This window comes from Bolinopsis microptera, chromosome 4 (assembly GCF_026151205.1).
Source record: "Bolinopsis microptera isolate Bmic1 chromosome 4, MBARI_Bmic_1.0, whole genome shotgun sequence".
In the NCBI taxonomy this organism is placed as follows: domain Eukaryota; kingdom Metazoa; phylum Ctenophora; class Tentaculata; order Lobata; family Bolinopsidae; genus Bolinopsis; species Bolinopsis microptera.
Genome location: NC_087075.1, coordinates 943,760 through 969,523, shown reverse-complemented (window position 1 = coordinate 969,523; position 25,764 = coordinate 943,760). Strand labels below are relative to the sequence as shown.

The 25,764-nt window shown below is 41.0% G+C and overlaps 1 protein-coding gene across 1 annotated transcript in view; it reads right to left on the bottom strand.

Annotated features, from left to right (window-relative positions):
- Positions 1-3,361, bottom strand: part of LOC134814179 (ras-like GTP-binding protein RHO) — an 81,852-nt gene extending 78,491 nt beyond the window's left edge. The window contains exon 1 of the mRNA XM_063822228.1: positions 3,346-3,361. The gene's annotated coding sequence lies outside the window, so the exon portion shown is untranslated. The remainder of the gene's footprint in view (positions 1-3,345) is intronic.
- Between the last annotated feature and the right edge of the window lie 22,403 nt (positions 3,362-25,764).

Sequence of the window (25,764 nt, the reverse complement as noted above, 5' to 3'; positions counted from 1 at the left end):
ATACTAATAGTAGTATGGAAGGTATTATAATGGCAACGGTCATGCATGCCAGTTGCTCTAACCAGAGCCCTCTCGCTTGCAGTAGCGCGTCACGCAGTACGCGTATACACATATATCATGGCTATGTGAACATACCAGCACTTTGATAATACGCTTTGGCAGTCAATTGTAGTTTAAATTTAAGCATGTCCGTAGATTCTCATTCAGAAGATTTAAAAATACAACCATTTCGGACCACAGGTCTTGAAGATAATCGTTTAAGTTAATTGTTTTAAAAACTTGATTTTTGAAAAAGTAACAACCTTTTAAATCAATTTTACACCATTAAACTTCAAACTTAAAGAGCAATTTTATTCAAAATTTGAGGGCTAAAATTAAATAATTGTTAATTAAACATTCAGAAAATCTACGGAAAAGCGCAATTATATTGTACTTGTAGGTTTACAACCTACCAGGACGCGCGCCGAGTTGGACTCGTCGACGCGATATGGAACAGATATTTTACGAGTATCACCCGTTAATTATAATGTATTTCGCACGGAACACAAGGTCATGACTTGTATCACGTCGTGACCCCTATACTAGTACTACTATTGTCATTTCACTAATTATAGTATCGGGGTGAAAGCCACGATACTCATACAGCCGCGCACTCGTGCGCGTCGGGCCTACAAGTACAATACAACATGGGTGGTCGTACAGACAGACAGACCGAAATAACTCTTCGAATTATAATAATGACTAGAAAGCCCGTGGTCACAAGGAGGAAGCTCATAGTATAATAACTATAACATATAACTATAAATATTTTTAGTAGTCAGTTGTTATAATGCATCAAAAAACATTCGTCCCAACCGAAGATATATATAAACGATTATAATGTAAAACACTCTAAACACAACGTAATATAACAACAAAACCGATTGTAGGTTAAATTTAATAACCTACCAAGACGCGCGCCAAGTTGGACTCGTCGACGGTCTTGAAATATTTGAACATTGAAACAAATATTTTACGAATACAACTACAAGTATTACCCGTTAAGGATGACTAGACGTTCCAATAATCATTGCACGTGCGCTTTTCCATTTGTGTTGCTATGCAACTTCTTATTCTTCATCTAATTTGCACGTGGGCGGTCGTACAGACATACATTCTACGAATCTACAGAAATAATCTTTCGAATTATATAAGTAAGATGACTAGAAAGCCCATGGTAACAGGGATGAAGCTAGTAGTTTTCTATTTATTTGGCAGTCAGTTTTTATCGCATCAAAAAATATCCATCACAACCGAAGATACTTCCGATTTAAATGTTAAACACTTTAAACACAACGTGATTACCACAAAACCGATCAAAATGCCGTTCCAACAATCTTTGCACGTGTACGTGTGCATTACAACACCGTTGCTATGCAACCTTTTGGTTTTAACCTAACTTCCTATGTATCGTCTGATTTGCACGTAGGCGGTCGTACATTATACATTACTAGAAAACCCGTGGTCACAGGGAGGAAGCTAATAGTATTTTTTGTTAGTAAGTTTAAATCGCGTAAAAAAATAACCTAAACAAACCAAAGATACAGCCGATTTAAATGTTGCTCGTACTTAACACAGCGTAATAATAATATCAACAAAACCGATCAAAATGACGTTAAAACAATCATTGCACGTGCACGTGCGTGTAGCAATCCTTGTTACCATGGTTACTTTGCAACCTTTTGCTTTTTACCGAATTTGCACGTGGGCGGTCGTACATACAGAAAGAATTCTCTGAATTATAAGTAAGACTAGAAAGCCCGTGTTAACAGGGATGAATCTAGTAGTTTTCTATTTCTTTGGCAGTCAGTTTTTATCGCGTCAAAAAATATCCGTCACAACTAAAGATACAGCCAATTTAAATGTTGCTTGTACTAAACACAGCGTAATATCAACAAAACCGATCAAAATGACGTTAAAACAATCATTGCACGTGCACGTGCGTGTAACAATCCTCGTTACCATGGTAACTACGCAACTTCCTATTTCTCGTCTGATTTGCACGTGGGCGGTCGTACAGTGTACAAACAGAAATAATTCTTTGAATTATAGTAGAGACTAGAAAGCCCGTGGTAACAGGGACGAAGCTAGTAGTATTCTTTGAAAGAAATTTTTAATCGCATCAAAAAATATCCATCTCAACCGAAGGTACAGCCGATTTAAATATAAAACACTTTAAACACAACGTAATTACCACAAAACCGATCAAAATGACGTTAAAACAATCTTTGCACGTGCATGTGTGCATTAAAACACCGTTGCTATGGAACGTTTTGGTTGTTACCTAAATTCCTATTTCTCATCTAATTTGCACGTGGGCGGTCGTACAGACAACAACATCAGAAATAATTCTCTGAATTATAGTAGAGATTGTACATATACAGAAATAATTCTTTGAATTATAGTATTGATATTTAATCTGACACATTACCAATACCACATGACAGTTTTATATATTACAAGTCAATACTTTTTACGTTTTAACCTTATTATGAAGTTATGAACTTATGAATGGTGTCTTAAGTCTTAACTGTATAATTGTATAGTAGCAGTAGTAGTACTCTAGTAGCAGAGTGTAGTTGAGTGTGCACTTCGATGGATCCACGATTTCTGACAACACATAGTGAGAAAGTGATAAAATAAAGCACACTTTTTAGTACTTAAACGCACCAGAAAATTAAACGCACTTCAAACACTTTTCTCGAAAAATCAACGCACTAACCACGCTCCCACTAAATTGCTCGCCCAAATTTTAAGAAAATTCTTGTGAAAAGTTCCTGAGGGTATATAATTAATCATTATATATCATCATAAGAGACTTACCCTTTCAGCAACAAGGAAAGAAGGGCTGAAGAAAGGACTGAATAAGTATTTTAACTGAATCTGTAATATTATATAACCTTACCTGCAGTAAACTGTAAAAATGTTTGTTTTCACAATCTACTATGACGTTGATTTGATAAGTCAATTTCTCATTGCAAAATTATTTTGAAATTATTTCGACAATACTATATTAATAAATTAAATAATTGGAATATGAGTAGATTTATATAGTACTATATTTCTATAGTATAGTAATAGTTTTTGTAAAATGTACGACTACGTTGTCCGATAAAATCTTTTCTTTTCTCGAATCTGAACATCATAATGATAAATCCAATATACTAGTCTCACTGATTGTCGCAGTCAATATATTAATGCTTTTCATTCATACAAGTTAAAACAAATTCTTCTTTTAGTGCATCCTGGGTTTGGACAGGATATGCCTGCTTAAAATATTTCCATCACGTTACATTACATAATTCTCAATAAATGTAATAGATTTGTAATGTAGCTCCTGTTTATCAGCTCCCTCCCTCTAGCTACCTCCTGTTTATCAGCTCCCTCCCTCTAGCTACCTCCTGTTTATCAGCTCCCTCCCTCTAGCTACCTCCTGTTTATCAGCTCCCTCCCTCTAACTACCTCCTGTTTATCAGCTCCCTCCCTCTAGCTACCTCCTGTTTATCAGCTCCCTCCCTCTAGCTACCTCCTGTTTATCAGCTCCCTCCCTCTAGCTACCTCCTGTTTATCAGCTCCCTCCCTCTAGCTACCTCCTGTTTATCAGCTCCCTCCCTCTAGCTACCTCCTGTTTATCAGCTCCCTCCCTCTAGCTACCTCCTGTTTATCAGCTCCCTCCCTCTAGCTACCTCCTGTTTATCAGCTCCCTCCCTCTAGCTACCTCCTGTTTATCAGCTCCCTCCCTCTAGCTACCTCCTGTTTATCAGCTCCCTCCCTCTAGCTACCTCCTGTTTATCAGCTCCCTCCCTCTAGCTACCTCCTGTTTATCAGCTCCCTCCCTCTAGCTACCTCCTGTTTATCAGCTCCCTCCCTCTAGCTACCTCCTGTTTATCAGCTCCCTCCCTCTAGCTACCTCCTGTTTATCAGCTCCCTCCCTCTAGCTACCTCCTGTTTATCAGCTCCCTCCCTCTAGCTACCTCCTGTTTATCAGCTCCCTCCCTCTAGCTACCTCCTGTTTATCAGCTCCCTCCCTCTAGCTACCTCCTGTTTATCAGCTCCCTCCCTCTAGCTACCTCCTGTTTATCAGCTCCCTCCCTCTAGCTACCTCCTGTTTATCAGCTCCCTCCCTCTAGCTACCTCCTGTTTATCAGCTCCCTCCCTCTAGCTACCTCCTGTTTATCAGCTCCCTCCCTCTAGCTACCTCCTGTTTATCAGCTCCCTCCCTCTAGCTACCTCCTGTTTATCAGCTCCCTCCCTCTAGCTACCTCCTGTTTATCAGCTCCCTCCCTCTAGCTACCTCCTGTTTATCAGCTCCCTCCCTCTAGCTACCTCCTGTTTATCAGCTCCCTCCCTCTAGCTACCTCCTGTTTATCAGCTCCCTCCCTCTAGCTACCTCCTGTTTATCAGCTCCCTCCCTCTAGCTACCTCCTGTTTATCAGCTCCCTCCCTCTAGCTACCTCCTGTTTATCAGCTCCCTCCCTCTAGCTACCTCCTGTTTATCAGCTCCCTCCCTCTAGCTACCTCCTGTTTATCAGCTCCCTCCCTCTAGCTACCTCCTGTTTATCAGCTCCCTCCCTCTAGCTACCTCCTGTTTATCAGCTCCCTCCCTCTAGCTACCTCCTGTTTATCAGCTCCCTCCCTCTAGCTACCTCCTGTTTATCAGCTCCCTCCCTCTAGCTACCTCCTGTTTATCAGCTCCCTCCCTCTAGCTACCTCCTGTTTATCAGCTCCCTCCCTCTAGCTACCTCCTGTTTATCAGCTCCCTCCCTCTAGCTACCTCCTGTTTATCAGCTCCCTCCCTCTAGCTACCTCCTGTTTATCAGCTCCCTCCCTCTAGCTACCTCCTGTTTATCAGCTCCCTCCCTCTAGCTACCTCCTGTTTATCAGCTCCCTCCCTCTAGCTACCTCCTGTTTATCAGCTCCCTCCCTCTAGCTACCTCCTGTTTATCAGCTCCCTCCCTCTAGCTACCTCCTGTTTATCAGCTCCCTCCCTCTAGCTACCTCCTGTTTATCAGCTCCCTCCCTCTAGCTACCTCCTGTTTATCAGCTCCCTCCCTCTAGCTACCTCCTGTTTATCAGCTCCCTCCCTCTAGCTACCTCCTGTTTATCAGCTCCCTCCCTCTAGCTACCTCCTGTTTATCAGCTCCCTCCCTCTAGCTACCTCCTGTTTATCAGCTCCCTCCCTCTAGCTACCTCCTGTTTATCAGCTCCCTCCCTCTAGCTACCTCCTGTTTATCAGCTCCCTCCCTCTAGCTACCTCCTGTTTATCAGCTCCCTCCCTCTAGCTACCTCCTGTTTATCAGCTCCCTCCCTCTAGCTACCTCCTGTTTATCAGCTCCCTCCCTCTAGCTACCTCCTGTTTATCAGCTCCCTCCCTCTAGCTACCTCCTGTTTATCAGCTCCCTCCCTCTAGCTACCTCCTGTTTATCAGCTCCCTCCCTCTAGCTACCTCCTGTTTATCAGCTCCCTCCCTCTAGCTACCTCCTGTTTATCAGCTCCCTCCCTCTAGCTACCTCCTGTTTATCAGCTCCCTCCCTCTAGCTACCTCCTGTTTATCAGCTCCCTCCCTCTAGCTACCTCCTGTTTATCAGCTCCCTCCCTCTAGCTACCTCCTGTTTATCAGCTCCCTCCCTCTAGCTACCTCCTGTTTATCAGCTCCCTCCCTCTAGCTACCTCCTGTTTATCAGCTCCCTCCCTCTAGCTACCTCCTGTTTATCAGCTCCCTCCCTCTAGCTACCTCCTGTTTATCAGCTCCCTCCCTCTAGCTACCTCCTGTTTATCAGCTCCCTCCCTCTAGCTACCTCCTGTTTATCAGCTCCCTCCCTCTAGCTACCTCCTGTTTATCAGCTCCCTCCCTCTAGCTACCTCCTGTTTATCAGCTCCCTCCCTCTAGCTACCTCCTGTTTATCAGCTCCCTCCCTCTAGCTACCTCCTGTTTATCAGCTCCCTCCCTCTAGCTACCTCCTGTTTATCAGCTCCCTCCCTCTAGCTACCTCCTGTTTATCAGCTCCCTCCCTCTAGCTACCTCCTGTTTATCAGCTCCCTCCCTCTAGCTACCTCCTGTTTATCAGCTCCCTCCCTCTAGCTACCTCCTGTTTATCAGCTCCCTCCCTCTAGCTACCTCCTGTTTATCAGCTCCCTCCCTCTAGCTACCTCCTGTTTATCAGCTCCCTCCCTCTAGCTACCTCCTGTTTATCAGCTCCCTCCCTCTAGCTACCTCCTGTTTATCAGCTCCCTCCCTCTAGCTACCTCCTGTTTATCAGCTCCCTCCCTCTAGCTACCTCCTGTTTATCAGCTCCCTCCCTCTAGCTACCTCCTGTTTATCAGCTCCCTCCCTCTAGCTACCTCCTGTTTATCAGCTCCCTCCCTCTAGCTACCTCCTGTTTATCAGCTCCCTCCCTCTAGCTACCTCCTGTTTATCAGCTCCCTCCCTCTAGCTACCTCCTGTTTATCAGCTCCCTCCCTCTAGCTACCTCCTGTTTATCAGCTCCCTCCCTCTAGCTACCTCCTGTTTATCAGCTCCCTCCCTCTAGCTACCTCCTGTTTATCAGCTCCCTCCCTCTAGCTACCTCCTGTTTATCAGCTCCCTCCCTCTAGCTACCTCCTGTTTATCAGCTCCCTCCCTCTAGCTACCTCCTGTTTATCAGCTCCCTCCCTCTAGCTACCTCCTGTTTATCAGCTCCCTCCCTCTAGCTACCTCCTGTTTATCAGCTCCCTCCCTCTAGCTACCTCCTGTTTATCAGCTCCCTCCCTCTAGCTACCTCCTGTTTATCAGCTCCCTCCCTCTAGCTACCTCCTGTTTATCAGCTCCCTCCCTCTAGCTACCTCCTGTTTATCAGCTCCCTCCCTCTAGCTACCTCCTGTTTATCAGCTCCCTCCCTCTAGCTACCTCCTGTTTATCAGCTCCCTCCCTCTAGCTACCTCCTGTTTATCAGCTCCCTCCCTCTAGCTACCTCCTGTTTATCAGCTCCCTCCCTCTAGCTACCTCCTGTTTATCAGCTCCCTCCCTCTAGCTACCTCCTGTTTATCAGCTCCCTCCCTCTAGCTACCTCCTGTTTATCAGCTCCCTCCCTCTAGCTACCTCCTGTTTATCAGCTCCCTCCCTCTAGCTACCTCCTGTTTATCAGCTCCCTCCCTCTAGCTACCTCCTGTTTATCAGCTCCCTCCCTCTAGCTACCTCCTGTTTATCAGCTCCCTCCCTCTAGCTACCTCCTGTTTATCAGCTCCCTCCCTCTAGCTACCTCCTGTTTATCAGCTCCCTCCCTCTAGCTACCTCCTGTTTATCAGCTCCCTCCCTCTAGCTACCTCCTGTTTATCAGCTCCCTCCCTCTAGCTACCTCCTGTTTATCAGCTCCCTCCCTCTAGCTACCTCCTGTTTATCAGCTCCCTCCCTCTAGCTACCTCCTGTTTATCAGCTCCCTCCCTCTAGCTACCTCCTGTTTATCAGCTCCCTCCCTCTAGCTACCTCCTGTTTATCAGCTCCCTCCCTCTAGCTACCTCCTGTTTATCAGCTCCCTCCCTCTAGCTACCTCCTGTTTATCAGCTCCCTCCCTCTAGCTACCTCCTGTTTATCAGCTCCCTCCCTCTAGCTACCTCCTGTTTATCAGCTCCCTCCCTCTAGCTACCTCCTGTTTATCAGCTCCCTCCCTCTAGCTACCTCCTGTTTATCAGCTCCCTCCCTCTAGCTACCTCCTGTTTATCAGCTCCCTCCCTCTAGCTACCTCCTGTTTATCAGCTCCCTCCCTCTAGCTACCTCCTGTTTATCAGCTCCCTCCCTCTAGCTACCTCCTGTTTATCAGCTCCCTCCCTCTAGCTACCTCCTGTTTATCAGCTCCCTCCCTCTAGCTACCTCCTGTTTATCAGCTCCCTCCCTCTAGCTACCTCCTGTTTATCAGCTCCCTCCCTCTAGCTACCTCCTGTTTATCAGCTCCCTCCCTCTAGCTACCTCCTGTTTATCAGCTCCCTCCCTCTAGCTACCTCCTGTTTATCAGCTCCCTCCCTCTAGCTACCTCCTGTTTATCAGCTCCCTCCCTCTAGCTACCTCCTGTTTATCAGCTCCCTCCCTCTAGCTACCTCCTGTTTATCAGCTCCCTCCCTCTAGCTACCTCCTGTTTATCAGCTCCCTCCCTCTAGCTACCTCCTGTTTATCAGCTCCCTCCCTCTAGCTACCTCCTGTTTATCAGCTCCCTCCCTCTAGCTACCTCCTGTTTATCAGCTCCCTCCCTCTAGCTACCTCCTGTTTATCAGCTCCCTCCCTCTAGCTACCTCCTGTTTATCAGCTCCCTCCCTCTAGCTACCTCCTGTTTATCAGCTCCCTCCCTCTAGCTACCTCCTGTTTATCAGCTCCCTCCCTCTAGCTACCTCCTGTTTATCAGCTCCCTCCCTCTAGCTACCTCCTGTTTATCAGCTCCCTCCCTCTAGCTACCTCCTGTTTATCAGCTCCCTCCCTCTAGCTACCTCCTGTTTATCAGCTCCCTCCCTCTAGCTACCTCCTGTTTATCAGCTCCCTCCCTCTAGCTACCTCCTGTTTATCAGCTCCCTCCTCTAGCTACCTCCTGTTTATCAGCTCCCTCCCTCTAGCTACCTCCTGTTTATCAGCTCCCTCCCTCTAGCTACCTCCTGTTTATCAGCTCCCTCCCTCTAGCTACCTCCTGTTTATCAGCTCCCTCCCTCTAGCTACCTCCTGTTTATCAGCTCCCTCCCTCTAGCTACCTCCTGTTTATCAGCTCCCTCCCTCTAGCTACCTCCTGTTTATCAGCTCCCTCCCTCTAGCTACCTCCTGTTTATCAGCTCCCTCCCTCTAGCTACCTCCTGTTTATCAGCTCCCTCCCTCTAGCTACCTCCTGTTTATCAGCTCCCTCCCTCTAGCTACCTCCTGTTTATCAGCTCCCTCCCTCTAGCTACCTCCTGTTTATCAGCTCCCTCCCTCTAGCTACCTCCTGTTTATCAGCTCCCTCCCTCTAGCTACCTCCTGTTTATCAGCTCCCTCCCTCTAGCTACCTCCTGTTTATCAGCTCCCTCCCTCTAGCTACCTCCTGTTTATCAGCTCCCTCCCTCTAGCTACCTCCTGTTTATCAGCTCCCTCCCTCTAGCTACCTAACTAATATGTAATTGTCTCCTCCACTTATCTCCCCCGATTACCGTAAGATCCACCTAGCCGCTGTCTGTAACACTGATTACCCTCCTGCCTGCACAATACCTACTTCATGGACCAACGACTCTTGTATCAGGAAGCAACACTAAGGAGCATATAATAAGGAGCAGGCTGATACCCCCTAATAACGAGTATACACAATGTGGATATACCAGGTGGGGACGGGGGACCAGCTGATCGCTACCATCTTATCTGAGTTGTTATCTACTGTTCTTCTCTGTTGGCGAATGTGGCGCTTGCAGGCAAGGTGAGGTTGTGTGTTACCATGGTTACTGCTGCTGAGGTGGGATAAAGGATATCACAGCTGTTACTGGGGAGTGGTTTGATGAGGCTTTCTTGCTTGGTTGAGGACTGACACTGGACAGATGAGCGGTGAGGCCTTTATGTTTTAAGTAAATAGTAACGTAGTAAAGTAGCAGGAGGCTATTAGTAGAACTATTAAAGTTAACAAGTTCCCTCCCTCCCTAACCACCTAATCTAGTAGGCGTCCTTTTTAAGTTCCCTCCCTCCCTAACCACCTAATCTAGTAGGCGTCCTTTTTAAGTTCCCTCCCTCCCTAACCACCTAATCTAGTAGGCGTCCTTTTTAAGTTCCCTCCCTCCCTAACCACCTAATCTAGTAGGCGTCCTTTTTAAGTTCCCTCCCTCCCTAACCACCTAATCTAGTAGGCGTCCTTTTTAAGTTCCCTCCCTCCCTAACCACCTAATCTAGTAGGCGTCCTTTTTAAGTTCCCTCCCTCCCTAACCACCTAATCTAGTAGGCGTCCTTTTTAAGTTCCCTCCCTCCCTAACCACCTAATCTAGTAGGCGTCCTTTTTAAGTTCCCTCCCTCCCTAACCACCTAATCTAGTAGGCGTCCTTTTTAAGTTCCCTCCCTCCCTAACCACCTAATCTAGTAGGCGTCCTTTTTAAGTTCCCTCCCTCCCTAACCACCTAATCTAGTAGGCGTCCTTTTTAAGTTCCCTCCCTCCCTAACCACCTAATCTAGTAGGCGTCCTTTTTAAGTTCCCTCCCTCCCTAACCACCTAATCTAGTAGGCGTCCTTTTTAAGTGCCAGTTTAGAGCAGATAGATCAGTTCTCCGGGGTTAACTTGGTGGTTACCTGTCTTCACTCCGCCCATGTAACCATGGTTACCGTGGTTACCGTGGTTACCGTGGTTACCGTGGTGTCTGTGTTATACAAGTGGATGTTGTGATATTTAGAAACCGTTTATTTGGGACTGAGTTAGGATAACGTATACTAGGATGCTAGACGCTAGTGTGGAATAATATCGTATAATATGTTTTATATTCGGCAAAGCATTGGGAATGATATACTTTGATCAATGTTTAGAGTTATATGTTATAGAGTTGTTTAGTCGAGCTTATCCATACATATTTATTACATGTGTCGTTATAAATTAAGTTTCTTGATCCCAGTACAGTGTACCTGTTCTTCAATCCGAATAATAACAGCGAATTCGCGTCCTCAATTCGAAATGTCTAGACAATTTCAATGAAGTTATTTTACTGTAGTGACCTACTTGGCCGGACAGCTTGACTTTTTGAGCATATAAAGTAACTGGTATCTGGTACATACAGTACTTGGAACTAGTAACTAGTAACTGGTATCTGGTACATACAGTACTTGGAACTAGTAACTAGTAACTGGTATCTGGTACATACAGTACTTGGAACTAGTAACTAGTAACTGGTATCTGGTACATACAGTACTTGGAACTAGTAACTAGTAACTGGTATCTGGTACATACAGTACTTGGAACTAGTAACTAGTAACTGGTATCTGGTACATACAGTACTTGGAACTAGTAACTAGTAACTGGTAACTGGTACATACAGTACTTGGAACTAGTAACTAGTAACTGGTATCTGTTACATACAGTACTTGGTACTAGTAACTAGTAACTGGTATCTGTTACATACAGTACTTGGTACTAGTAACTAGTAACTGGTAACTGGTACATACAGTACTTGGAACTAGTAACTAGTAACTGGTAACTGGTACATACAGTACTTGGAACTAGTAACTAGTAACTGGTATCTGGTACATACAGTACTTGGAACTAGTAACTAGTAACTGGTATCTGGTACATACAGTACTTGGAACTAGTAACTAGTAACTGGTAACTGGTACATACAGTACTTGGAACTAGTAACTAGTAACTGGTATCTGGTACATACAGTACTTGGAACTAGTAACTAGTAACTGGTATCTGGTACATACAGTACTTGGAACTAGTAACTAGTAACTGGTAACTGGTACATACAGTACTTGGAACTAGTAACTAGTAACTGGTATCTGGTACATACAGTACTTGGAACTAGTAACTAGTAACTGGTAACTGGTACATACAGTACTTGGAACTAGTAACTAGTAACTGGTATCTGGTACATACAGTACTTGGAACTAGTAACTAGTAACTGGTATCTGGTACATACAGAACTTGGAACTAGTAACTAGTAACTGGTAACTGGTACATACAGTACTTGGAACTAGTAACTAGTAACTGGTATCTGGTACATACAGTACTTGGAACTAGTAACTAGTAACTGGTATCTGGTACATACAGTACTTGGTACTAGTAACTAGTAACTGGTAACTGGTACATACAGTACTTGGAACTAGTAACTAGTAACTGGTATCTGGTATGGTACATACAGTACTTGGAACTAGTAACTAGTAACTGGTATCTGGTATGGTACATACAGTACTTGGTACTAGTAACTAGTAACTGGTATCTGGTATGGTACATACAGTACTTGGAACTAGTAACTAGTAACTGGTATCTGGTACATACAGTACTTGGTACTAGTAACTAGTAACTGGTAACTGGTACATACAGTACTTGGAACTAGTAACTAGTAACTGGTAACTGGTACATACAGTACTTGGAACTAGTAACTAGTAACTGGTATCTGGTACATACAGTACTTGGAACTAGTAACTAGTAACTGGTATCTGGTACATACAGTACTTGGAACTAGTAACTAGTAACTGGTAACTGGTACATACAGTACTTGGAACTAGTAACTAGTAACTGGTAACTGGTACATACAGTACTTGGAACTAGTAACTAGTAACTGGTATCTGGTACATACAGTACTTGGAACTAGTAACTAGTAACTGGTATCTGGTATGGTACATACAGTACTTGGAACTAGTAACTAGTAACTGGTATCTGGTACATACAGTACTTGGTACTAGTAACTAGTAACTGGTAACTGGTACATACAGTACTTGGAACTAGTAACTAGTAACTGGTATCTGGTACATACAGTACTTGGAACTAGTAACTAGTAACTGGTATCTGGTACATACAGTACTTGGAACTAGTAACTAGTAACTGGTAACTGGTACATACAGTACTTGGAACTAGTAACTAGTAACTGGTATCTGGTACATACAGTACTTGGAACTAGTAACTAGTAACTGGTATCTGGTACATACAGTACTTGGAACTAGTAACTAGTAACTGGTAACTGGTACATACAGTACTTGGAACTAGTAACTAGTAACTGGTATCTGGTACATACAGTACTTGGAACTAGTAACTAGTAACTGGTATCTGGTACATACAGTACTTGGAACTAGTAACTAGTAACTGGTATCTGGTACATACAGTACTTGGAACTAGTAACTAGTAACTGGTATCTGGTACATACAGTACTTGGAACTAGTAACTAGTAACTGGTAACTGGTACATACAGTACTTGGAACTAGTAACTAGTAACTGGTATCTGGTACATACAGTACTTGGAACTAGTAACTAGTAACTGGTATCTGGTACATACAGTACTTGGAACTAGTAACTAGTAACTGGTATCTGGTACATACAGTACTTGGAACTAGTAACTAGTAACTGGTATCTGTTACATACAGTACTTGGAACTAGTAACTAGTAACTGGTATCTGGTACATACAGTACTTGGAACTAGTAACTAGTAACTGGTATCTGTTACATACAGTACTTGGAACTAGTAACTAGTAACTGGTATCTGTTACATACAGTACTTGGAACTAGTAACTAGTAACTGGTATCTGTTACATACAGTACTTGGAACTAGTAACTAGTAACTGGTATCTGTTACATACAGTACTTGGAACTAGTAACTAGTAACTGGTATCTGTTACATACAGTACTTGGAACTAGTAACTAGTAACTGGTATCTGTTACATACAGTACTTGGAACTAGTAACTAGTAACTGGTATCTGTTACATACAGTACTTGGAACTAGTAACTAGTAACTGGTATCTGTTACATACAGTACTTGGAACTAGTAACTAGTAACTGGTATCTGTTACATACAGTACTTGGAACTAGTAACTAGTAACTGGTATCTGTTACATACAGTACTTGGAACGCATTCAGAGCGGTCTGTGTCTCCTAAATTCAAGTTAATTTTGGTTTTGATTTTATAGATTCATCCATTTCATTTGGGTAAGGGTCTTCAAGAAAGTTTTCAATTCTCTGTGATATTTTCTGGGTTCGCTTAAAAAAGGACACTTTTTCATATGTTTCAATTAGAAAATAACGGTATCCTGAAGGGCTTAATTCCTTAGTTGCAATCAAATATAGTATAGACATTATCTCAACTAACATGATTTTTAATTTCTCGTAATTGTGGTTTGATACAACTGGATCCTTTAATTTCATTGAGGAACACTTAAGGTCTGTTCATAATTTAAGATTATTTTTGGAGCTTAAGAGGAAGTAGGTTTAATGTTATTATATTAGACAAATTTAAGTTAAAATAAAAATACCAGATCTGCTTTTAAATAACTAAATTAGATTGAGAAGGCAGGATCATGATCGCACTAACCCACAATCCCGCCGAGATCGCTCATTTCTAATAATCATAATTAATAATTAATAGAAATTAGAATTTAAGAAGGAGATAGGAGGCTTCTTCAATAATTCCAATAACAATAATGTCTTACCAACAACTATGCGACCATGGATACTGGGAGACTTTGTAAATGTTGCTCTAAGAAAGGTTCCCTAGTCTGTTCAACTTAAACCCTCGCCTTAATTTAGTGAAGCGGATGGAAAGGGGATGTCCTACGGTTAATTTTGTATAAATTGGTGAGAAATGTTTTGTTTATCAGGTCCACTGTGGGGGGGGGGGGGGGGGGGGTTCACACTACAAACAATACTTGTGGCTGCATGTTGCGTCACCTAGTTTGTCCAACTGTTATGTTAGCTCATAGTTAATAGAAGCGATCCCCGATTCGAGGAAATCAATACCCGCATGAAGCGAGCTCTGCAGCTTTACAACAATGAAATTCTTGCTAACAATGGCTTATCTTTCCGGGATATTTGTTTTAATGGCTCTCAGGGTGTGTAAGAGTGCCTCCCTCCGCAAGCGATACTCCCTCTTACTTGTAGGCTGGAGTCTGACCAGGTATGACGTAGTACAACATTAACAAACCTTAATGTTACCTAATTTTTCTAGTTTCTGATCGGTTTTAAGATTACTTATACGGATATTCACGACGACTGACACTTTTATATTAAAGGCGAAAAAGGGAATTTGTGCCTTTTTGCGGAAAATTGCTTCAGTTGTCGACGACAACTCGAAAAATAAGCATTTTAGGGCATATGTTGCTTTAAGTTTATAAGTTGTATATTAATACTTTTCGTACAAAGTTACAACAAAGTCTTTATGTTATGTATCCTGGGTTTGGACAGGATAGTACCCACTTAAAATATATCCATCGCGTTACATAATACTCAATAAATGTAATAGATTTGTAGTGTTGTAATTAGTTTAAAACATTAATTATATATGGTCAATGGTCCTAACAACTGTTAAATGCCGTATAGCAATTGTTAAATGCCGTATAGCAATTATTAAATGCCGTATAGCAATTATTAAATGCCGTATAGCAATTATTAAATGCCGTATAGCAATTATTGAATGCCGTATAGCAATTATTAAATGCCGTATATCAATTCATGTTAAATGCCGTATAGCAATTTATGTTAAATGCCGTATAGCAATTGTTAAATGCCGTATAGCAAATCATGTTAAATGCCGTATAGCAATTCATGTTAAATGCCGTATATAGCAATTGTTAAATGCCGTATAGCAATTGTTAAATGCCGTATAGCAATTGTTAAATGCCGTATAGCAATTCATGTTAAATGCCGTATAGCAATTCATGTTAAATGCCGTATATCAATTGTTAAATGCCGTATAGCAATTCATGTTAAATGCCGTATAGCAATTCATGTTAAATGCCGTATAGCAATTCATGTTAAATGCCGTATAGCAATTGTTAAATGCCGTATAACAATTGTTAAATGTGAGTCTGGTTCTGGGCTACTGTGCGTACCCGGGTAACATCATCCTTTTTAATCGACTGTTAAATAGTGTTCTCCAGAATATAACAGCATTATTATAACATAACTCCACGCTTTTTCACGCCAGGTGAAAAAGCATTAAACCGGTTACTGTGTTATTTGGATACTGTTTAGGTGGAGATAAACCGAAAATTCTTCTGAAAACAGCGACTCCAGCTATAGAGACAGGAATATGTGAGGCTGGCTGGGTTAAAAACCGAGGATAATTTTTTAACCGGCACCTCGTGCCGTGAACGTTATTCTGAACAAATGGAGATAGAGAAAGAGAGAGAGAGAGAGGGAGAGAGAGAGAGAGAGAGAGAGAGAGAGAGAGAGAGAGAGAGAGAGAGAGAGAGAGAGAGAGGAGAGAGAGAGAGAGAGAGAGAGAGAGAGAGAGAGAGAGAGAGAGAGAGAGAGAGAGAGAGAGAGAGAGAGAGAGAGAGAGAGAGAGAGAGAGAGAGAGAGAGAGAGAGAGAGAGAGAGAGAGAGAGAGAGAGAGAGAGAGAGAGAGAGAGAGAGAGAGAGAGAGAGAGAGAGAGAGAGAGAGAGAGAGAGAGAGAGAGAGAGAGAGAGAGAGAGAGAGAGAGAGAGAGAGAGAGAGAGAGAGAGAGAGAGAGAGAGAGAGAGAGAGAGAGAGAGAGAGAGAGAGAGAGAGAGAGAGAGAGAGAGAGAGAGAGAGAGAGAGAGAGAGAGAGAGTTACAATTATAATAAACGTCTGTTAGGCTGCCTCATTAGCATCATCTGGTCAGATCCTGATTAACTGTTCCCCGAGATTTATATCTCCAGTGTTTCCAGGTCGAGATAATCTAATGAATGATTTCTGGGGAGATTTGTCCAATGAAAAGTGGGATTGACTCGCTGGTTAAGCTTGACAAATGATCAGGAGGGGTTAGATTAAAATAATTGGCGGGGTTGGACGTGGACGGCACTACTTAGGAAGAGAATAGCAATCTTATTAGCAGTCATTAGCTTCACTGATCACCAATTATCGGCTCGTTAGAAGCACGGACTCAGTCGCACGCGCCTAACTAATCGATAGAACCCGCCTGAAACATTTTAAACAGTAGCCCATTAAAAGGGCGGATATTTCGCTTACAAATAGCCGGCTGGGAGCCGGTAGAGCTTAAAGTGCAGGTCACTGCTCAGCTCCGTCCGACTAGACCCGGCAATTCATTTCCCGTTTCATAAGATTAACTAAGCAATTTATTTCCCCTTCGTCGGATTAAGATGTGCGGATGGGAGGTAGATAGGTGGAGGGTGAGTCTGGGGGGTGCTGGTAGACGTCAGCTGCAGCGTGGTATAAGTATCAGCTCGCACGCAGCACAACACACCAGATTAACAGGTCTCTGGACAGGTTAATCGACATTTTGTTTCCATCTTGACCAAAAGTTTGATTAGTTTTGGATTAGAGATTCTCACTCTCTCGATAACTGACGGTTTCAAGAACGTTTTCTTGAGGAACCTCGTATACTTTACCTTTTTTATCATAGATTTGATGGAATTAAAACTTACTTTAGCACTTAAATCCCCTACAATATTTTCCGACAAAATTCAACTCGTTGTCTAAAAACTAGGAAAACATTGAAAGTTATAAAATTGGTGATTATTTTAATAAGGATGCTAAATTTGCTTGCTTCCTACACGCCTGCTACAATTAGTGTTACCACGCTCACATTCCACTGCAAGTTACTAGCTTTTAACAGAAATTAATTATTAAACTTAAGTGTAAATGGCCCAAATCATAAGATAATTAGTCCACAATAATACGTTTAGTGCGACTTTCACAGCATTGCAATGATTTAAGAGCCCCAGAGGAATTTAATTCTCCCTTTGAATCAATCAAGCTAGATGATTTGTTGTAAATACTGAGATCAAACTATCAATTTACAGGCTATCGTCAAACATGTTGTTGATTTAAGAGCCCCATTCCATGTACTGGCCACACAATTAATGAATTATCATTGCATTTGTCAAGAGTTAATGGGGTTAAGAGCCGCATTTGTACATTGCACGATTTGTCTAAGGTCTCGTTGGACATCATGTTTAGCCATTTTCACTCAACCAGTAACCTAGCAACTAGTAACCTAGTAACCTAGTAACCTAGTAACTAGTAACCTAGTAACCTAGTAACTAGTAACCTAGTAACTAGTAACCTAGTAACCAGTAACCTAGTAACCAGTAACCTAGTAACCAGTAACCTAGTAACCAGTAACATAGTAACCAGTAACCTAGTTACTAGTAACCTAGTAACCAGTAACCTAGTAACTAGTAACCTAGTAACCAGTAACTCAACCCATCTCAAAACTGAAACTAGCAGTACACGGAGTACAACAAACAGTACACCCTGATATAGTCTCAGAATAGTCACAATAAAATAGTAGTTTCCCACGCTAATAGTGTTTTCCCACGCTTCCTTTGCTACAGGTACCAGTTAATGGAGCAGGTAGCCAGTTAATGGCATTGTATCCACTTGCTGGCTCACCTGTTTAGTTAATGTTCTGAGGTTTGCTTTTGTCTACGTTTTGCTTTTATTCTCTTTTATGATACCAAAAAATTCATGTCATTTCCCTAGATAGAGACAATTTATTTTCAGTGGGTCAAAAATTAATCTTTATCATAATTAGCGATAATTTTGCGTCAAATTTTAATTCTCACTATAGCACCCTGCACCATGAGGTTACTACTATGATTCCTGCACTATATAGTGTTGTCACTATGATTCCTGCACTATATAGTGTTGTCACTATATTATATAGTGCGATTACCACTACTATGACACCAGGAAATGATATTAACATTTTAGCGACATTATCAATTGGATAATCTTTATTGCGATCCATTTGCACTGAACTATCATGCTAATTTCAATGCAAATTTGATGCATCCGGCTGAGTAATTACTCAGACAAATTAGATAATTTAGAAATCATTACTACTACTACATCACGCACTATGATCTGTTAGTATTAAAACATCTGGAAGATAGTAATAGTATTAGGGGTATACCCCTGAATAATATCATCTGTGACGAGTAAGAGTAAATCACTACTTCTCATCGAGAACTGGGAACCTATTCCACGTCAGTTTTGAAATGATAGTTTTGCTGAGTAAAGTCACAGATGATTATTATTACTAACAGGTGATTACAGATTTAACTAAAAGCTATATTGATGATTTAATTAGATTTACTTTATAAAGTTGGATCTTGTCTCATAAACGGTAATCTTAGTTAGCACTAATGCTCCCTTTTTTCTGCCATCCTAGTATATTTCGTAATTTAAAAAAGGAAAAGATATTTCTCATTAGACATGCGGCTAATCCATCATAATCTCAAATTTGAATAGCTTTTACCATTATTTATTGATCACTTGATGTAGGTAAGGTAGTTACAGTGGCGTAACGTTACTGGGTAGGTAAGGTAAGGGTTGTCTGACCTTTTCCGAAATTAAAATTAGAAAAAAATCTGTAAAATTTGTGTGCCATGTTCCCAGCAAGACAATCTCCAGTAACCATGGTAACCAGGCCCTCCTCCCGTGTTATGAAATCAATATGAAACCAATATAATCAGCCCTGGAGGGTGCTTGTTTTGCAATTTCTAACAAACATCTGAGATATTTGAAAAATATCGATCAAGGATTATATGGCGGGGCTAGTATCAACCTGAGTAATGTTAAGATGATGGCAGCAACAAGGGGCTGTTGTGGCAGGGGGTAATCTTCATTTGCAGACGATAACATCAGCTCTGCTCTAGCAGGGTTGTCATGGTGCCTGGCAGATACAGCTTATTAAGAAATTAAAACAATCATTATTGTGTTTAGATAATAGTTCCGTGTGTAGTAATATTAGGTGGCTAGAGGGGTCCCCAAAATAAGAAATTAAACAATTTTCTATAACTTTTATTGAATTTCGGCTAAAGAAACCCTACAACTCTTCCTCTGGTTACCAAAGGGCAAAGACCGCCCTAAAATGTGATCTTGCTTGTTGGCTTGTCACTACTAGCTACTATTGCTTTATCACGCATGACGTGCGTGATTGTATTGATAAGAGAGAGAGAGTTGTGGTAGTCAGCTGAGTGGGGTATATATATTATATAGGAGTGAGGTGTGATAGCTTTCCGCGCCTAGACCCAACACAAAAGTGTGATGTTAATGTGTGATTGTTATGTGTTATCATCAGGTCAATCAGGGTACTGGGGGGATACTGGGCACACCCCTTTAATCTATCATAAGCTTTGCCGTTAAGTTTGCATTGTTCACCTCAAACTAATGTTCTACCGTAGGATTTGTAGGGCTCTATCCGGGGGGGGGGGGGGGGGGGGGGGGGGGGTATCAAGTATATATATAAAATATATATAATATATTATATGTATAATATAACGTATATATGTAATAAAATGATGCTTATTTTAAAAAGCAGGACCTAATGGCGAGGATTTAGATTCCACAGTATATTCCTAGCCTTATATTCCTAGCTTTATATTCCTAACCTTATATTCCTAGCCTTATATTCCTAGCCTTATATTCCTAACCTTATATTCCTAGCCTTATATTCCTAGCCTTATATTCCTAGCCTTATATTCCTAGCCTTATATTCCTAGCCTTATATTCCTAGCCTTATATTCCTAGCCTTATATTCCTAGCCTTATATTCCTAGCCTTATATTCCTAGCCTTATATTCCTAGCCTTATATTCCTAGCCTTATATTCCTAGCCTTATATTCCTAGCCTTATATTCCTAGCCTTATATTCCTTATTTTACGATCCCGATAATTTCAAAAAGGAGGGCACTATTAGTTATTATTACTGTGCTGCACAGGAAACTCCCATATTCCATTATATTATACTATTATTATCAGACCCTAATTACGGCGGAATTATGTGCAGAACAAGGCTGGAATTGATAGCGATAGCATTATTACAACCCGATATTAACGTCTTTATTAATTCGTTACTAACTGCAATCCTTGTAATCATTTGTCACGTTGCATCAGCTTGAAGATTTGACATATATCGCTGTGAGTTAGTAGTAACCTTTGATGATCATGCAGTTGTAGGATTTAAGGAATGGTAGTCGGGAAAATATATTTAATATTTCAGAAGAAATTAGATTCGGTTAAGTAATTTTATCCTACAAAACTTGAGCTAATAATTTCTTAAGGTACGGATGAGCAAAAATACTTTCGTATAATCGGACGTCGAGATTTTATTCAATCTTGCTTCATAAGATTTGGAGAAATTAAAAGTTGTGGGTAGTTGATTTGGTGTTTACTGTATAAGATATATATATATATATAATTTATATAGTATAAGATATATATATATATATATATAGTATAAGATAATTGTGGGTGGCGTCGTCTGAGAAATTAGAAATCTTACTTCGATCCTCTGACCCACACTTACTTAACTCCAGGACGGAAATCCTCACAAAATGCCGCCATAAACGGAAATTCCTTTTATAATCTAATGACTCATACATCTAACCCCTAGTATTGTTTCACGAGTGATTGTTTATGTTAAATTTTAGATTTGTAATTTTGATTTTAGTTCCTATACCTCAGTTGTCACTGATGATATCATGGTTTTGTATCATGATTGAAACATTTGTCTGACTCAACCGGTCGTTTCATTTTGTATAGTATAAGATATATATATATAGTATAAGATATATATATATATAATATAAGATAGCTCTATTACACACCTCTATTATCCGACACTAGTAATATTGTAGTATTAAGTATAGTATAGTAGTACAACAATAGTAATTAACCTCTATTAACAGACTATAGCTGTTATAGTAGTACCCAATACTCCCACTAGTGAACAGATTACTGTCTCTCATCCTTTCAATATAGAATAAAGAATAAAGGGACTATAACTACTGCTCCCAATAATGCTTTATAAAAGGGCTAGTAATAATAGGGGCTATAGCAATACCTGCATTATCCAGATAGCCACTCAGTCTACAAATTTAATCCTTTTTATCCTTCATCTACAATAACTACATATTCAAGGCTCTTCTATTGTTTAATAACGAGTTTTACTAACAATTGAGTTTTGGCAAGTTCGCTGTGAGTCACAATTGTTACTTTGTGAGCTGCTTGTTATTTAGGATAGGACGAGCAAGTAAAGGGGTTCAGGGGTACTTGTCGTAATTAAAACTTGCTAGTAATAACAGGGGCTAGTAGTTCGGGGGAGGGGGGGGGGGGGGGGGGGGGGGGGGGCTAGTAATAATAGGGGCTAGTAGTTCGGGGGGGGGGGGGGGGGGGGGGGGCTAGTAATAATAGGGGCTAGTAGTTCGGGGGGGGGGGGGCTATTAATAATAGGGGCTAGTAGTTCGGGGGGGGGGGGGGGGGGGGGGGTAGTAGTTCGGGGGGGGGGGGGGGGGGGCTAGTAATAATAGGGGCTAGTAGTTCGGGGGGGGGGGGGGGGTAGTAATAATAGGGGCTAGTAGTTCGGGGGGGGGGGGGGGGGGGGGGGCTAAATATTGGGGGGGGGGGGGGGGGGGGGGTTTTTGGGGCTATTTGCAAACGGGTTTTCTGGTTTGAAAGTCGAATTTTTTGATTTATGATTTAATATGTCTTTTAGGGAGAAGCTCCCAAAAAAAAGTTTGGGCCATTTCAAATAAAAGGGCGGGGGGTTAAAAGGGCTTTAAAATTTTTTTGAAAAACATTAAATTTTTGTTGTTTATCCTCCTCCTCGTGCTGTCCAGCCATGACCCTATTATACCCCTCAGCCAGGTTTATGGTCTTATTTACTGTCCCAGGGAATATTAAAAAAATACGCACTTAACCCCCAAATAATGGCCATGACGTTCCACCAAAAAATCCAATTTTATTGTAACAGAAAGGAGTGTACTACTGTTTAAAAAACCCGGCCAAACCCGTTTTTTTAAATTCAAACAAGGTTTATTTTGGGAGAAAATTTGGTTAAGGAGATCAACCTTGTTTTTGGGAGAAAACAGTCATCTGAAAAAATAATTAGATTTTAAACCTTGGTCAGGGAAAGGTAATCGCTTTGTTTTGAAAAATGCATAAAAGGCTTTGTTTGAGAGATTGACATTATGCCGGGTTTTTAAAATATCGCAAAAAATTCTCCCCGCAATTTTATTATTTTGCATTTTTTGGGAGGAATATTCTAAAAATTGAAAAAAGGGTTTACAATAGATTTTGTTATTATTTAATTTCCGGCTTTTTTTCGAACCATTAAGGAATTGCAGTTTGCGCCCCAGTTTTGCCTTTTGAAAATAAAAAGGGGGAATTGTTTAGGCTTTTGTTTTCGGATTATAAGCAAAGAATAATTATATTTCGATAAAAGCGTTTCCCCAAATTCTATTTTCTGTAACCAGTTCACTTTTGGTTTTTGGTGGGGAAAATGGTTGAGGGGAATCCTTCAACAAACAGATTCATTTTGTAGTAGGGTTGTAACTCAAAAACGACCTTATCGTTTACATAAGATTTATCCTTTTGGTTTTAATTAATAAACCTTTTATCCCCTTTTTTTGGGGAGATCATGAAATGCTTCTCAGCCAGATAACAGATAAAAATCCTGAACGATTGAAATTTTGTTTTTTAATTTCCCGTTTCCTATAACGATAGCCCCTGCCTTTTAAAATTTAAATCAAATTTTCCATGACAAACCAATTTATAAATCAATGACTTTAGAAAATAGAAAAATAAAAATTTGAAGTTTCAGCCCCTTTTTTTAAAATTGAATCTTGGTATGTTTGGGTAGGGGTCAATTGGTTTCCCGGAGCGTGCGAAAGTTGGGGGGAGCCTATTTTGTGGACTTTACTTTGGGGAAAAATATCCTTTTCCGTTAGTCGAATGATTCCGAAAAAATTTTCTAATAATTTTCCCGAACAGTTTGTGCAAGGAAACATCTAATATTTAAAATTTCTATACCTTATCCTTTTTTAAATTTAATAATTTCCAATAAAAATTTAAAAAATTTTTTCCCAAAAAATTTAAAATCTCCCCCCCCCTTTTCCAAAACAAACATAATTTTTCCCCCAAAAACCCAAAATTTAAAACTTTAAATTTTTTCCCCTACGGTTTCAAAAATTCTTTCTCCAACAATGCTAAAAAAGGGTTTTCCCCCCCCCCCTATCAACACCCCTTAATTTTAAACCCAAACACTCCCTTTCCAATTTTCGCCGAGTTATATTCCCCTTCCCCCCCACTTTCAACCCTTATTTTTCAACCCACACCCCATACCAAAATAAACTTTAAAACCTTTTTCCACTATTTTCTATCACTACCAAATCCCATAAAACTATTTCCCCACTTAACCCTTTTTCCCTCAAATACCGATTTTCTTTACATTCCCCCTTCCAAGAACTCATTTTATGTCGAGGCGTTTCGATGTCAAAAATTTACTGATTTTTGGCGAATTATATAAGATAAAAAATTTTAATTCTAAATTTTAGTTCGGAACTATTCTGGACCCTTTTTTCCTTGGGCTTTTATGGTGAAGAACTGCTTAACGACCCCCCCCGGGTTTAACGAATAAATTTGTGGTAATGCGGGTGGACTTTCTGATGGGGGGGACATATTGACCCGCAGGTTTTATATTGGGGCGGGGAAATTTCTTACCGGTATTTTCCATTTTGCCGGGGAGGGGTATATTCACTTTGGTGGATGTTTTGGGTTTTAGATTGCGCTGCCCCAGGTTATTAAATCGGGTAACAGACTGACGGTACCGCAATTAAGCTTGTTAGGATCCCCGGGGCGTGACGTCACGCGATCCGCGCCGCGTGACGTCCGTTTTATCCCCGCGCTATAATATAATCAGAACACTTTACGGGAAAGGATCATTCCCAGTTTGTTGCCCCAATTGCTCAGCCAAATTGTAGACCAATCGTACGGGACACCCGGGGGGGACTGACCCTTTTCCACGATTGCCCCTTTTTATCTCCTCCCTGTTATTTTTCATGTAAATCAGTCTATGCTAATTTATCCTAAGGCATAACATTTGAAAAAATTAACTTACATGTCATTTTTATCACTTGTTTTTAGCAATACATTTTTCACCTCATGTTTAGTTGTCAAATTAAAGGATTAATTGCCAAATTTTTCGCTCGTAGTCGGTAGGCCCGTAGCCGGATCGGTTTCTTTTGTCTTTCCCTTACTGTGGTCATTTCCAGTATAGAAGGAGACATCTTCATTTTCACTGGGTACGAGTTTTTTAAAGTTTTTTTTGTTTCCATTTCGACCTTTTATTGATCGATTTTAGCGGGGATGCGGAAGATAAAAAAGATCATTATTTAATTTAAAAACCAGCCGGGGTTCGCATAATTGATCCTAAAATTTAAAAAATATTTAGGTTTTTGGGCTGCTCATACATTATAATGTGCATTGTATTCATGAGTACCTTTATCCGCTAAAAGTAAAAAGCAAAATGGGATTACAGATCTTTAAAAAAGGGGTGACTAAACCAAAAGAATGCCCCAGGATGTCAATTTGTTTGTCCCCGGGAAAGATTTTAAAATTTTTTGAAATTGTAGCCCCTCACCCACCATCGAAAATAATATAATAGTTTGTCCATTCAGCACTCTTATTTGAAATATTGCCATTTGTTTCTTTAAAGTAGCGATTTTAACTTTATTTTTCCCTAAACGATTAAACAACAAGCAAATCACGGGGTAGTGTACCCCGCCCCCCCCCCCCCCCCTCTCCCGTAAGGGTTTTCCTCCCGCCTAATGATTCCCCCGGGTTTCCCCATCCAGTGCAGAAATACTGCACCCTAGCGGGAAAAAAAGGTACTCTCTTTAAAAGAATAAGTGAGCCGCGCAACCCCGGGGGGAAATCACTGTGTTCCCTCGTCACTGTGTTCCCTGTTGTGTTCAATCGGTTTTCATTTTCTTTTACATCATTCAACTTTCGGAATAAAAATTTTCTGGAAAAATTAAACCCCCCTTTTTTTTTTTCTTTTTTGCCAAATCATAACAAATCCTTTATTTTTTCAGAGGGACAAAACACCAAATTTCTCGGTCACTGAAAAAACTTCATACTAAAACAAACCTCCAGCTACTTAAATGCCCAATTAAAAATTTTACAAATTATCGGCAAAGTAGAAGAGAGCAGGACCCGGTATCAAGTTAGAGCTGGGTTTTTAGCCCCCCCCCTAGTAGTAAATTTTAAATTTTTGAGGCAGGTTTAGCGGGAGGAGCAAATAATAAACCCGGGTTTTCAATTTTTTTAGCTTCTCAGTACGGTTTTAGAATTTAG